The sequence below is a fragment of the Felis catus genome, chromosome B3 (assembly GCF_018350175.1).
Source record: "Felis catus isolate Fca126 chromosome B3, F.catus_Fca126_mat1.0, whole genome shotgun sequence".
Classification (NCBI taxonomy): domain Eukaryota; kingdom Metazoa; phylum Chordata; class Mammalia; order Carnivora; family Felidae; genus Felis; species Felis catus.
The window spans coordinates 36,860,330-36,873,828 of NC_058373.1; the positions used below are offsets into that span (position 1 = coordinate 36,860,330).

The window sequence follows — 13,499 nt, forward strand, 5'->3', positions numbered from 1 at the left end:
GGAGGAGGAGGAAGAGGAGGAGGAGGAGGAAGCGCACGCCAGCCCGCTGCCCTGCCCTGCGCCTGGGGCTCGCTAGCCCGCCGCCGGGCACCGCTGCTCCCGGAGCCCGGGCCTGGCGCCCGGGCCCCGCGGCCTTAACCCCTTCGCGCCCGCGGACGCCACGCGTCCGGGAGAGGCCGGGCCCTGGCACCTGCTGGCTGCGGGCGCGCGCGGCCACCCCGGCGCTCGAGGGCCCCGTTGGCCCGGGGACGCTGCTGAAGTCACACGCCAGACGACCGAGGCGCCGCGTGGGCCGAGAAGCCCGCGGGCTCGCCCCCTGGAGGTTGGCTACGTCCGCCCCGGCCGAGAGTGCCGCGCGGCAGCGGAGAGGGGCGTGGCGGCCGCAGGCCTCGCCGGACCCGCACAGGGTCGCGGGAGGGGGGCCGCGCTAGCAGTCTTTTGAACCTAAGTCCCGCAGCGATTGGCCAGCCCAGAGGGAATTGCCGCCAGTTTCACAGAGGAGGAAACTCAGGACCAGACTGGGAAGTGACTTAGACAAGGGCACACGGCCATACTTGGCTCCAGGCGCTTCTCCTGGCGCCCGCTCTTTCCACGTCGCCACGAGGTCTCCACGGAACCCCATGTTGTAAAAGCTGTCTTCTCGAGGTTGGACGAACCCTGCCCTAGGTGAGTCCACGCTTGGGTGCAGCGCTGCTCTGGGGGAACATAGGCGCGACCTGTGTGGTGCACTCATCCTGACCTGGGTCACACCATGCCCTGGAGCTGCTGATGGACTTGAGGGACAACCACTGGAAGGGAGGCCCCCCTCCCGAGCACCTGAGCAGAACAGGTTTGGCAGATACTGAACCGCTGAGACTCCGGAGAGGAGGGGTTAGTGGACAGGGAGGCGGAGGCGGGAGGGATCTTCGCGCACCCCTCTCCCTCTGCAAGCCCGGAAGTGCTGGCTTCCAGGTCCACCGCGGTTGTACCAAGTAATGAACTAGGACCCAGTGGGCCCAGTGGCGTAGGGGCACCTGCTCCGTGGCAGGTGCTGGCAGAACAGGGGAGATGGGCTGCCTGCCTTCAAGGAGCCCACCGAGTAGACTACAATAATAATCAGCACCTGTAGAGTGCTTTGTGGATCGCCCTGCTATTTTTATTTTCATTTCCTCCTGTAATCCTACATGCAAGAGTTTGAGGAAGGAATTATCACCTTCATTTGGTTGAGTGAACAGACTCAAGAGAGGGGAGAGGACCTGCCCAAGATTACACAGTGACAGAGATAGGACTTGAACAGAAGTCTTTTTTTTTTTTTAATTTTTTAAATGGTTATTTATTTTTGAGAGAGACAGAGAGTGAGCTCCTGAGCAGGAAAGGGGCAGAGGGAGAGAGAGAGAGAGAGAGAGAGAGAGAGAGAGAGAGAGAGAGAATCCCAAGCAGGCTCCGCGCTGACAACGCAGCTCTCACAAACCCTGAGATCACGATCTAAGCTGAAATGAAGAGCCGCTGCTTAACCACCTGAACCACCCAGACGCCCCCAGAAGTCTTTTTAGATCAGGCACAGCCTTGTGCCTTGGCTCGGTGGCTTCCAGGGTGCAGTCATACCTGCTTCCTTATTTGAGCTTCACACTTGTCCTAGGACGTGGAAGGACAGCTCTTAGTCCTGGTTCCACAGGTGAGGAGTTGGAATGACTGACCAGTTCTCTTGGGGAGCAGATGCTCCTCTGTGCACACCCTTCCTATTTCCATGTGGGACTTCGTGCCTTTGGCCACATTGCTTGAAGCTGTACCCTTGGCAACTCCAGCCCCCATACTCCCCCTGTTGCCTTTGGGTCTGAGTGCCTAGTCTTGTTTTCATGAGCTTGCCGTCAGTCGAGACGGTGAGCTGACAAGTGTCCTGAGCACGAAGGCATGCCCTGTTACTGAGTACCCCCCCCCCACCGCAAACAGTTGGTGCTTGGTGAATCTGTAATGCCATTAACAACGAATCAAGCAAAATAAACCTTTGACCTACATTAGAAGAAATTTAAATTAGATCCACAAAAACATCTCCGTCATCTAGCTGTCCAGCGTCAGAAATGGGTTGCATTCCCTGTCTCCACGGTCTTGGGTAGGTCAGCCTTCAAGACAGGAAGATGGACCTCAGGACCTTTTCCAGGGCCCCTCCGGTCCTTCTTGGAAGCCATTAAAGGTACTCAAGAACACCAGTCACCCTTCCCCCATGGCTGTGACTTGTCCACTTTTATCTCTCATGGATATTTAAAATCCCAGATTGTTAGCCTCAGCTACCCAGCATGCCTCTTGGCACCTTCCCCACCATCCGCCGGCATTGTGGGCTCTGGGAATGAGACAAATACTTAATATCAGCTTGAGCCAAATGTAATTAGGAACATCAATCTGCTGCCCACAACCCATGTGACACGCTCCAAAGGCAGACAGAAAACGTTCCTGATCCCTCACGTGCTGGTGGCTCACCCCTCTTGTCTCATGTCCCCAGTCAGAACAGAGGTCTGGGAGCGTGAGGACCCTCTCAAAGAACTCTGCATCCACTTGCCAAATCAAGGGTTTGGCCCAGAGAAGATACTCAGAAATGCGTTTTCTGTAGTGCAGTTGTCTATACCACGATACCTCCTGCCCCAGGTCTCCCACCCCGCAGCCCATCTTAGTTTGGAGTCTCCCGAAAGCAGAGCCTGAGGAAGGAGTTGGATGCCGGTGGTCTAATGGGAAGGTGATCTCTGGGACCAGGCACGGAGCTGCAATGGAAGCCGAGGGAAACTGAGGGAATGCCCTGCAAATTGGGGAGTAAATGAGAGTGCGCTCGTCTCCCCTAGACACTTTGGCGCCTCGATGCTTTAGACTACGCTCTCTCCTTGGCCTCGGATGCCTCTACCCCGCTTTCTCTGCCTGGCAGACTCCTATTCATCTTTCAAAGCCCAGCTCAAATGGCACCTCCTCTAGGTGGCTCTCCTGACACGACCTCCACAGTGGCCTGATCCAAACTGTGTCATAATGGCCAGAACTAAGTAGATTTGTCCTCTTTGGATGGGCTCTGACCATGTGTTCTCTCTTTCTAATCACAAGGCATGGCTGACACATGGGGCATGCTGGGTAACGGCTCAACCAATCCAATAAGACGTCACCTTTAGCGTCTGCCTTAGTAACCCCTTGGCTCCGGTCCCGGCACCCCAGAGTGAGGCGCTGGGTCTCTCAAAGTCAGGCTCTGCCCTGACTAGTGTGTTCATTTGCCCGGGCGCCATGTTGGGAGTGAGAAGGGCTTGGTCCTTGCCCACGGACGTGGGGACACATCCCAGACCTGCTGCACCGTAGCAGGGAACGGAGGGGAATTTCCAAAGCCATGGAGCCCCAGAGGAAGGGGTGTTCCTCCTGTGCTCACTGGCCGCCTCGTTCATGCCATCCCCTGACCTACAGGCCCATCCCGCCTGCCCTTGGGTGCTCGGTCGACAGGCCCCGCAGACCTCACTGCCCCTCAAATCCTTCCCCTCCTCTCCATCTCCATTACCACTGCCCAGTGCAGCCATTTATTTTGCTTGGGCCTCCCTGACTGATCCTCCTGCCTCCTATCTTGTGCCCACCAATCATTCTCTACCCAGCAGCTCAGGCTTCCCTGAGGAAACACACAAAGACCTGCCTTCTTGAAATCCATCAGGGGCTCCCTGATGCCTTCAGGATGAAGCCCCAACAGGGCCCTCCAAGGCACACCCCAGCCCCTTTAATCCCTAGGCTTCCTGTCTCCATGACACTCTTGCCCATCGCTCCCCCCTCAGCGCCCATCGGAGTCTCCCTCTTTCTTTCCTCCGATGTTGCCTCCTCCAGGGAGCCTCCCTGGGCTATGACCAGGACTGTGATGGTTCAGATGCCAGCCTCTGTGCCACTTTCCATATTCCCCCGAGCTTCCTTCTGCACTTTCGCGTTGTTTTGTCATTTCCTGTTTGTGTGTTGGGCTTCCTGGAGGAGGAGGAGCTGCTTGAGGGCAGGGACTGCTCTTTTTCTCGGTGGTTCCAGCGCATCGCTTCGGCCCTTTCCCTCTATACAATTCTCCTGGTCCCCAGTTCTCCCTTCCTATCTCTTTTCCATTGTCTTCCCAGTCTCTCGCCCCCGCTACCTGCCTCAGTTCCCGAGTTCTCTCCACCTCGTGTCGCCACTGTCCCCGCCTTTCCGTGCCTCGAATCTGCGTGTCTGCGACCTCTCCACACTTCTGCACCAACAGACCCCACTCGTGCCTGCCTTTCCCACTCTGCCCTTCACCCGCCACCCCCTCCACTGCTCCTCATGCCTGGCTGGGGGCTCTCCTTCCTCTTGCCTTCCCTCCGCTGGACACTCATGCTCTCTCTTCCTCCTGTCTGTCCTCCAGCTCTGCTCCCCTGTCCTCTCATGTCTGTGTGTGCTTTTGTCTCTATGTCCCTGTCCCTGCCTCGGTCCGTCTCTCGCCCACTCTCTCTCTCCTTGTCCCTCACTCCCTTTCTCCCTGGCCCCTAGACACTGCACATAATACCGACTTTGGCAACGGGGCCCCTGACGTGGGGTGTCATCCTTCACCCTGTATCTGAGGGGTGGTGATCGGTGAGCCTCCTGAAAGTAGGCACATCTGTGTGTCCTTGGCTGGGGACACCCTCACCTGGGCCACAGGCTCTTCACCCGTGCCCCACTCTGTGAGCCTGTGTGAGCGCGTGTGGGTGTGTGTGTCCATAGGCGTGCTGCACACATGTGGGAGGCACGGAAGTGGATGAAGGAGGAAGAGCCACAGAACGGGGTTCAGTGAGGGAAGCCGGAGGTCAGCGCCTCCCCGCCCCCGCCCCCAGTCTGTTCTTCCAGCTCTCTCTGGGGCCACGATGGTAAACAGGCACGTTTAGTCGCAGGGAGGGAAGATGGTTTGCACAGGCAGACACTGCACGCGCAGCCCAGAGACAGACGTGTTCCAGAAACACCGCCTACTTGCATAGCGTGCAGCGGTTAAGGGCTGCGCTCTGGGGCCGCGATGCCTGGGTTCAAATCCTGGTTTCCCCACACTATCTGCGTGATCAGAACAGTTGTTTGACCTCCTTGTACCTCGGTCTCCTCCTCTCCAACACGGAGAAGAATAACAACACTGGTCGCGGAGAACTGTTATGCATCTCAGTGACAGAGCACTGGGGACAGGGTATCTGCCTGAGGAGCTTGTGGGCTAGGACTCCTCCGGGGTGCAGGGAAAGGAATCAGGAAGTCTGAGTTCTAGCTCAAGCTTTGCCACACGTGAGCATGTGGCTTACCAAAGCCCCATGGCCTCGCCAAACCTCGGTTTACTCATTTACAGAATGAGATTACAGACACCCATCTACTCTAGAAATACCGACTGGCAAACATTTATTAAAGTTGGAAAATGTTTGGGGCACCTGGGTAGCTCTGTTGGTGAAGCGTCTCACTTGGGCTCAGGTCACCGTCTCACGGTTCGTGGGTTCGGACCCTGCCTCTGGCTCTGTGCTGACAGTGCGGAGCCTGCCTGGGGTTCTCTCTCTCTCTCTCTCTGCCACCTCCCCACTTACTGTCTCTCTCTCCCTCTTTCTCTCAGAATAAATAAATGAACTTAGTTGAAATAAATAGATAAAGATGAAAAATGTTTGGGAAAAAAAGAAGAAAGGGGGAAAACCACCCTGCCATGCCCCCAACTACCAACAGAGGGTGTGAGCAGTTCCTTGTAAAGAGCCACCTGGGACCTGGGAACCACATATCCAGCCTTGAGTTCCTTTTGAACCTCAACTTTGATCACACCTACATCAGTGGTTCTCAAAGTGTGGGTCCCAGACCAGCAGCAGCTTCGCCTGGGAGCTGGTTATAAACGCAGATTCTTGGGTCCCACACCAGGCTCACTGATGCAGAAACTCTGGAGGTGGGGTCCAGCAGTGTGTTTAAATAAGTCTTCCTGGGATTCTGGGAAACACTGATTTTCACCATAGAGTATGGTGGGCGCCCGTTGGCGGACGGGTAAGAAGGTGCTTCACAAACCCCGCAGAGCTGAGAGGAAGGGACTGTTTCATTTCCATCTCTCAGGCAACGTACTTGAATGTTAACCTGGGCTTCAAAATCTTAGCCAGAGGCTTTTAAAATCTTTCCACTGAAGACAAGATTACAGGCACGTCAGGGACAGGAGGAGGCGAGGGGAGTCGGCCTGAAACAGCTTCAGAGAGGGGCCGTGGCTTTGGATTTCTGTGCTGTGGCTTGAAACAGTGTGCAAACTCAGTGGCTCCAGGTACCGCCCAGGGTTAGCCCCCTTGGCTTTCCCGAAGATGCCCCCAGGAATGAGAATGGCATGTATCCAGATGGCCTCATGGGAGAGAAGCTCTTCAATTTGGAGGGCAAGGGTGGGGCCTCAAGAGACTCAGAGACAGGTCTCAGAGATCCCGCTTACAGCCCAGCCGCCCTTCCCGGATGCACTCCAGCCAGACGAGTCCCCGACAGTGCCCGCCCCCCCTCCCCCAGGTCCTGCTCACTCTCCCCCTCGGTGCCTGATTCCCCTACCGCTGCCTAAGGAATGTTCCGCACCAGTCTCCTCTAGGTTGGCTCAGCAGAAAAAGCCCTTTCATTCCGAGGATACTCCTGTCGCTCCGCTCGGACACTCTGTCCTCTCCCTTTTCTGAGCTCCCAGCACTTACCAGCTCGTCCATGTTAAATACCCTGAGGTGTCATTGTTGCATTTCAGCCCCTTATCATTTGTAAAGAGCAGGCTTTGGACCAGATGGTGGCCAAGGTCTCTGCCCACTGCAAGATGTGCTGATTCTGGTTCACAAGAACAAGGCTTATCTCCACCCCCGGAAGGAGCTGCCCTTAGCGCGTGGGGGCCTTGTGGAAATTTGTGTGTTGGGGGAGGATCCATGTCTATATAAACAATTTGATTTTAAAATGCACTACACAGGGGCGCCTGGGTGGCTCCGTCGGTTGAGCGTCGGACTTCAGCTCAGGTCATGATCTCACAGTTTGTGAGTTCGAGCCCGGCGTCGGGCTCTGTGCTGACAGCTGGGAGCCTGGAGCCCGCTTCGGGTTCCGTGTCTTCCTCTCTCTCTCTGCCGCTCCCCCACTCACGCTCTGTCTCTCTCTGTCTCAGAAATAAATAAACATTAAAAAAAAAAATGCACCGCACGATTCTTGGCCCATGTGGGGCACGGTGATTTATCAATGAAGATTTATAATCACGCGTAGAGAAAAGAAACTAACTTACTTGTTTATTGCCCAGTCCGTGCGGATGAAGATTCCTAACAGAATCCAAGAGCCATCTTCTTTTCCTGTTCTTTATTGTCCAACATGTCATTCCTGGTTAATCCTTTGTCTTCCACCATGAGAAAAAGACGAGAACGCGGTTATTATTCACAACGCCGTGGTTCTTAGGAACCTGCTCGGTATCAGAACGGTATGGATCTGCTCACCTCTGCAGCCCCCTGCTCCTGTTTCTTTCATGCCAGTCGCATCAGTCGTGACGCTGCATCATCCGTTGGGTTGTCCAGAAACAGCGGCTTCCCCTGACTTTCTCAGAGGGTCTTCATCTGCTTTATTGATGATGCCCATAAATGCGAGTCTTACCCAATATGTGGGAGACCGAGAAGGATCATTCGTTTTGTGGTCATAAGTTGACCGTTCAGAATGCCAGGGTGGGAATGACAAGTGCTTTAGGCCACAGAAGACTGCACTGGGGTGGAGACGTGCCCTGGCTGGTCACGGAGGCTGGCACCAGGGCAAAGGTCGTTCGGCTAACACCCCCGTCACTCTGTGCTGTAGGCCAGAGGTGACACTATGGGCAAATCATGATGGGCGAGAGCCACCACACAGACTCACGCACAGGGCTCGAGCCCAAGGGTCAGCAGTGGACTGATGGCAGCCCAGAGGCCTGAATTTGTCCTGAGTCTGCATGGGAATCGCTCCTCATCAGTGTGGCAGCCCCATTTCAGTGGCGCCATCTCTCGTGACCTCCACCCTGCAGAAACGATACCACCAGCCCGATTGTGGGAACCAGCCACCCACCCGTCCGCCCTCTTGGAGTTGAGAGCTGGTTACAGGGCTCTGGGACAGCTCCCCAAGTGTGAGTCCCGGTGGTCCTGGTGGAGGGTTATCTAGCCAACCCCATGCCCTGGGGGGAAAGGTGAAAGGGTACCCGAAGGAGACGAATGGGGGACTGAGGCTCAGGCGGGGTCCAGGCCAGGCTCCCAGGCATCTTGCACTGGGGGCACTGTAGGCCCTGACTGGTCTCAGGTACTAACTAGCAGGGGATTTTAAAAGTTTTGAAGAAGGTACTCCATGAGGTGCGGGCAGTACTGTCCTAGGTAGATCTTTGCCGTCCTGGGAAGGGTTTTGTTTTCTGCCTCTTTCTCTCCCTCTCTGCCTTGGCCTTCCGTGCTCAACAGTTCCTCGTGGATTGGCTGGGATAGGTAAAGGCTAGCTGGGGGTGTCTTCTCCTTAACTTGCTGTTAAGGCAGGGCTCCTCAAACATGAATGAACGTCCTGGGCATCTTGTTAACATGTAGATTCTGGTGCAGTAGGTCTGGGGCCGGACGAACACTCTGCATCTCTAAAAGCTCGCAGATGATCTCCATCCCCAAACTCTTCCTCAGCCCGGAGCATGGTCTTTAGCCGCCCACAGCCGCGTGTGCTAATCCAAATTCCTAATCGTCTTCCTCCAAACTTCTTTCCCAAAGGACAAAATCCTGCCGGGGCCCCCTGGAGGTGGGAAGATGAGTGTTTTCTGCCATCATCAGACATGGGGACCCAAGGTCAAGGATTTCAAGGTGAGCCGTTTCAGGGGCTGGGTCCCTTTAGGTCCATTGTCTCCATCTGTCTTTACCCACAGTCCTAGAGGGGGTTTATGACCATTTTACAGATGAAGTAATGGAGGCTCGGAGAGTTGGGGCCCAAGGTCAACCCAAGAGGCAGTGATGGAGGCAAGATTCGCCTCTGGGTCAGTGTGGCTCCAACCTGGGCTCTTTCTGCCACACTGCATTGGTCTCTTGTCTTTTTGGACACAGATCCTTCCCTGTGCTGCCCTGCTGCTTAGCTGGGACAGGCCTGTCTTCCACAGTCTCTGTGTCCCCCAGGGGACAAAGAAAGGAGAGCATGGAAGGGCCCCGACTTTCCTACTTGGGGTTCCCCAGGGGAAGTGTAAGCCAGATAGCACCTACCATAACCACCCCACCATCCACGGAGGGAGAGAGAAACAGCCCAGCCTGCAGCTTTGCCCTGTGTTCCAGGATCACCTCTGCGAAGATGCTTGCTGAGGTGACCACCAGAGGAGCCTCTCCCTGCAGGTGACACTCTGCCCCGAGCCTGCTGGGAAGGGCACAGAACCCACCGGAAAAATGACTCCTGAGCCAAAGAACACACATCGGTCCCCACACTGTGAGTTTTTGGCACAGGGAGAAGGGAGAGGGGGAGGACGATCTGTCATTGCCGGGGCCAAGCCTTCCCTTCTCTGCACCTCAGTCTCCCCACCTGCAAAATGGGAGCAAAGCTCCCCAGGGTGACAGCACCAAACACGGGTGAGGGTGTGGAGACACAGGGACTGTCCTTCATTGCTGGTGCAAACGCAAGGTGGCACAGCCACTTTGGAAGTCAGGGTGCCAGTGTCTTACCAGACTAAACATACTCTTACCATACGATCCATTGATTATGCTCCTTGGCATTTACCCAAAGGAGTTGAAAACCTACATCGACACAAACACCCACACGAGGTGTTTATAGCGGTAAACAGCCTCGTTCGTAATTGCCCAAACTTGGAAGCAACCGAGATGTCCTTCAGCAGGGGAGTGGGTAACCCTCAACAGTACATCCAGACAATGGAATATCATTCAGCACTAAGAAGAAATGAGCTCTCAAGCCAGGAAAAGACATGGAGGAACCTGACGCGCGTGTCACGAAGTGAAGGAAGTCCGTCTGAAAAGGCCACATACGGTATGACTCCAGCTACATGACCTTCTGGAAAAGGCAAGCTATGGAGACAGCAAACAGATCAGAGGCTGCCAGGGGCGAAGGGGGAGACGGGAGGAATAGGCGGGGCACAGAGGATTTTGGAGCAGTGAAACTATTCTGTACGCTCCTTAACGGTAGGCACAGGACATCACACATTTGTCGAAACCCACAGATTGAACGACACCAGGCAGGAACCCTGATGCAAGCTATGGACTTTGGGTGACAATGACGTGTCAGTGTAGGTTTATGGATCGTAGCAAATGTCCTGCTCTGCCGTGTGCAGGACGTTGATAGAAAGGCGATGTCTGTGTTTGGGGGTGGGGGTGGGTGGGCAGTCTGTATTTTCTGCTCTATTTTGCCGTCAGCCTAAAACTGCCCTAAAAAATAAAAATCTATTTTAAATGTCTGTTTATGTACTTTGGAGAGAGAGAGTGCAAGGAGGGGAGGGACTTAGGTGGGAGACAGAGGATCCCAAGCAGGCTCTGCGCTGACAGCAGAGAGCCTGATGCGGGGCTCGAACTCACACACCGTGAGACCATGACCTGAGCTGAGGTCGGACCCTTAACCGACTGAGCCCCCAGGCGCCCCAATAAAAACCCATTTTATAAAACGGAGGCAACGGGCGCCTGGGTGGCTCAGTCGGTTGAGCGTCCGACTTCGGCTCAGGTCATGATCTCACGGTTTGTGGGTTTGAGCCCCATGACGGCCTCTGTGCCGACAGCTCAGAGCCTGGAGCCTGCTTCGGATTCTGTGCCTCCGTCTCTCTCTGTCCCTCCCCTGCTCTCTCTCTCTCTCAAAAACGAATAAACATTAAAAAAAGAAAAAAAAAAAAAAACGGAGGCAAAATGACCAGGTCTCAGGCTAGGATAAACAAGCCTGTGCCCCTGGAGACAGTTTGTGGACAGCAAGTCAGTTTATTAGTATGAGGGACTGGTGCTACTATGTTCTTAAATCCCAGCTGTGCCCGAAATCGGCGGCGGAGTTCAGGTCAGTCATTTTGACTTTTTGGGTCCCTGTGTCCTTAGTTACAAACCAAGAAAAAAAAAACTTGCTCTTTGTTCCCGTCCCCATGACAACCTCTCAGAGAATAAGTAGTGATAATGATGATAATAGCCACCATTTATGTCTAGGCACTGTGTTAAGCACTCTATTCTTATTATTTCATTTAATCCTTACAACCATCCGGATTTTGCAGGTGAGAAACTGAAGCATGGGATTGGGGTAAGGGGGGGAGCAGCAGGTGGGGTGGGGAGCAGGCAGCTCGCCCTGGGTCACCCAGCCAGTCGGTGGCAAAGAAGGTTCTGGAAGCCCCAACGCTTGTACTCAATCTCCAGGTTTACCCCATGCCTTCAGGGGTTGGCCCCCGTTGCCTGATCCCTGGGGATTGGCTTCATAATAACAAATGAGGACCATAACCAACATCCCTCTAGGACTCACCGCGAGCCAGGACTATCCTTTAAAGCATGTGACATACGTCATCTCACTTATTCCTTGCAAGAACTCTGTGAAACAGGTTCTGTTTTTATGCCCACTTTCGGATGAGAAAATTGAAGCGTGGAAGTCAAAGAACAGGAAGCGTCAGACCCAAGAAGGAGGGTGGGGATCAGCGGGTCGGAGTTTTTTATTGAATACTTTACATCACTGTACCCCGCCCCCCAGGTCCTCGAGCTGCTACAAGGTCAGTAGAGTCAGGCATGAGTGAGCAAGAGAGAGAGAGAGAAATGCACACTGTGCTGAGCTGTTGCTGCAAAATCCTTCCTTTTGGGCCCCAGCAAATCGATAGCCAAGAGAGGCCAAACCTGGGCCCCCAGCGCCCTGGCTCCTGCCACATTCACCCCAGGAGCACCGGACAGCACTACTGGGCTCCTCCCCCCTTGTGACTTCTGCTGCCACATTCCAGGCCAGGAAAGGAAAGCCAGGAGCAGGGGAGCCTAAGTTGCTCTTTCGCCACACCACGGAGGAGGCCTGTGGAGAATGGATGGGTCACAGCGTAGGGAGGGGGCAGGCAGGAGCCTGGAGCAGCGAGGCTTCCAGGGCCAGAAGCAAGTCTTTGTAGCATGTGACTCCCTGCAGGTGTGACCCGAGGCTGGAGGGGAGGGGACGGCCCGGGGTCTCTACAGGCACCTCCTGTATCCACAAGATTGAGACAGGATTTTAAGTGGGGGCCCCTCAGAGAGGATGTTTTGGGTGGTGGTAAGGAGCATCAGACTTCAGAGTCAGCCCCATCTGAGTCCAAATCCTGTCTCTGCCACTCGCTGGCTGTGTGACCTTCGTGGAATTACCTAACCTCTCCGGGCCTGTTTCCTCTTCTATCAAACAGAGAAAATGATTGACAGCAGCCACCTGCTGGGGCAAAGTCTGTCCCTGGCCTGGGATGGAGACTGGACAGAGCAAGGACTCAGGATATATTGGCTGCTTATCTGCTGTACATTGGGATTCCGAATAATGCCTGCCTTGTTGCGAAGCTTAAACGAGTAGCATCCACGAAAAGTGCTTAGGAAGGACCCCGGCACAGAGAAGGTGCTATTTTTAACACTAACACCCTCTATGCTCCCACCCTTCTCATGTGTGCAGGACACCGAGGGCATGGGGAAGGGGCTGCTTGACTTCAGGATGCAAAGTGCAAAGCTGTCTCCCGCAGCGGTGGAGGAAAGACGGAAAGACGGGGCTGCAGGAATTCGTTAGCACCAATTAACACCGTGAGGCTCCCTTCTGCTCTCACCCTGGTCTGCCTCCCTGCTGGCTTGGGGCCGAGAACCACATGGCAGAGGAAGCAGCCAGGCCCAGGGGATGAGGGGGATGCTGTGGAACCATCGGCTAAGACTGGGGGCCCCCCAGCAGGTATTATTCCTAGCTGGGCAGGAAGGTTCCAGAAAGCAGTGAGGCAGACACAGAGCATCAGGCAGGCCTGGTCTTGGGGCCATAGACAAATGCGTCTTCCAGGCAGTGACCCTTTCTAGTGCATCTGACATCCAGAGTGGGGGTCATCCCTTCCCTGACACAGCGAACTAGTAAGTAAGTACTAGTAAGTAAGAACTAGTAAGTAAGTACTAGTTACTAGTTACTTACTAGCTAGTAAGTAGCTATACTCTTGCAATGAAAGAAATAATAAAAATGGCTGGAAAAGAAACACAGACGGTAAAAATGTTTTTTTTTAAATGTTTATTTATTTTTGAGAGAGAGACAGTGTGAGCAGGGGAAGGGCAGAAAGAGAGGGGGACAGAGGATCTGAAGCGGGCTCCATGCTGACAGCTGAGAGTCTGATGTGGGGCTCGAACCCACAAACTGCGAGATCATGACCTGAGCTGAAGTTGGATGCTTAACCGACTGAGCCACCCAGGTACTCCTAAAAGTGGGTTTTAAAGGTACATATATATATATGTATATATATATATATATATATATATATACATATATATATATACACACATACATACACACACATATACGTATATATACATATACATGTATATATATATACATTTATTCATGCCAATAAAATTTTTAAAAACAAAAGTATGAAAAAAGGAAAATAGCAATGATTAATACTTTTTAGTTACATTAATATATTTTTG

The 13,499-nt window shown here is 54.0% G+C and overlaps 1 long non-coding RNA gene across 4 annotated transcripts; it reads left to right on the forward strand.

Moving 5' to 3' along the window:
* The first annotated feature begins 18 nt into the window (after positions 1-18).
* LOC102899238 lies at positions 19-13,047 on the forward strand. 4 transcript variants are annotated; one of them, XR_006599063.1, is made up of 5 exons: positions 19-666; positions 8,658-8,747; positions 9,207-9,906; positions 12,245-12,349; positions 12,499-13,046. It is a non-coding gene; the product is annotated as an uncharacterized LOC102899238 (long non-coding RNA). The 4 variants fall into 4 exon arrangements; XR_002742880.2 differs by having other exon boundaries at positions 9,207-9,354; positions 9,649-9,906; positions 12,245-13,046; XR_006599061.1 differs by having other exon boundaries at positions 12,245-13,047.
* The last annotated feature ends 452 nt before the right edge of the window (positions 13,048-13,499 follow it).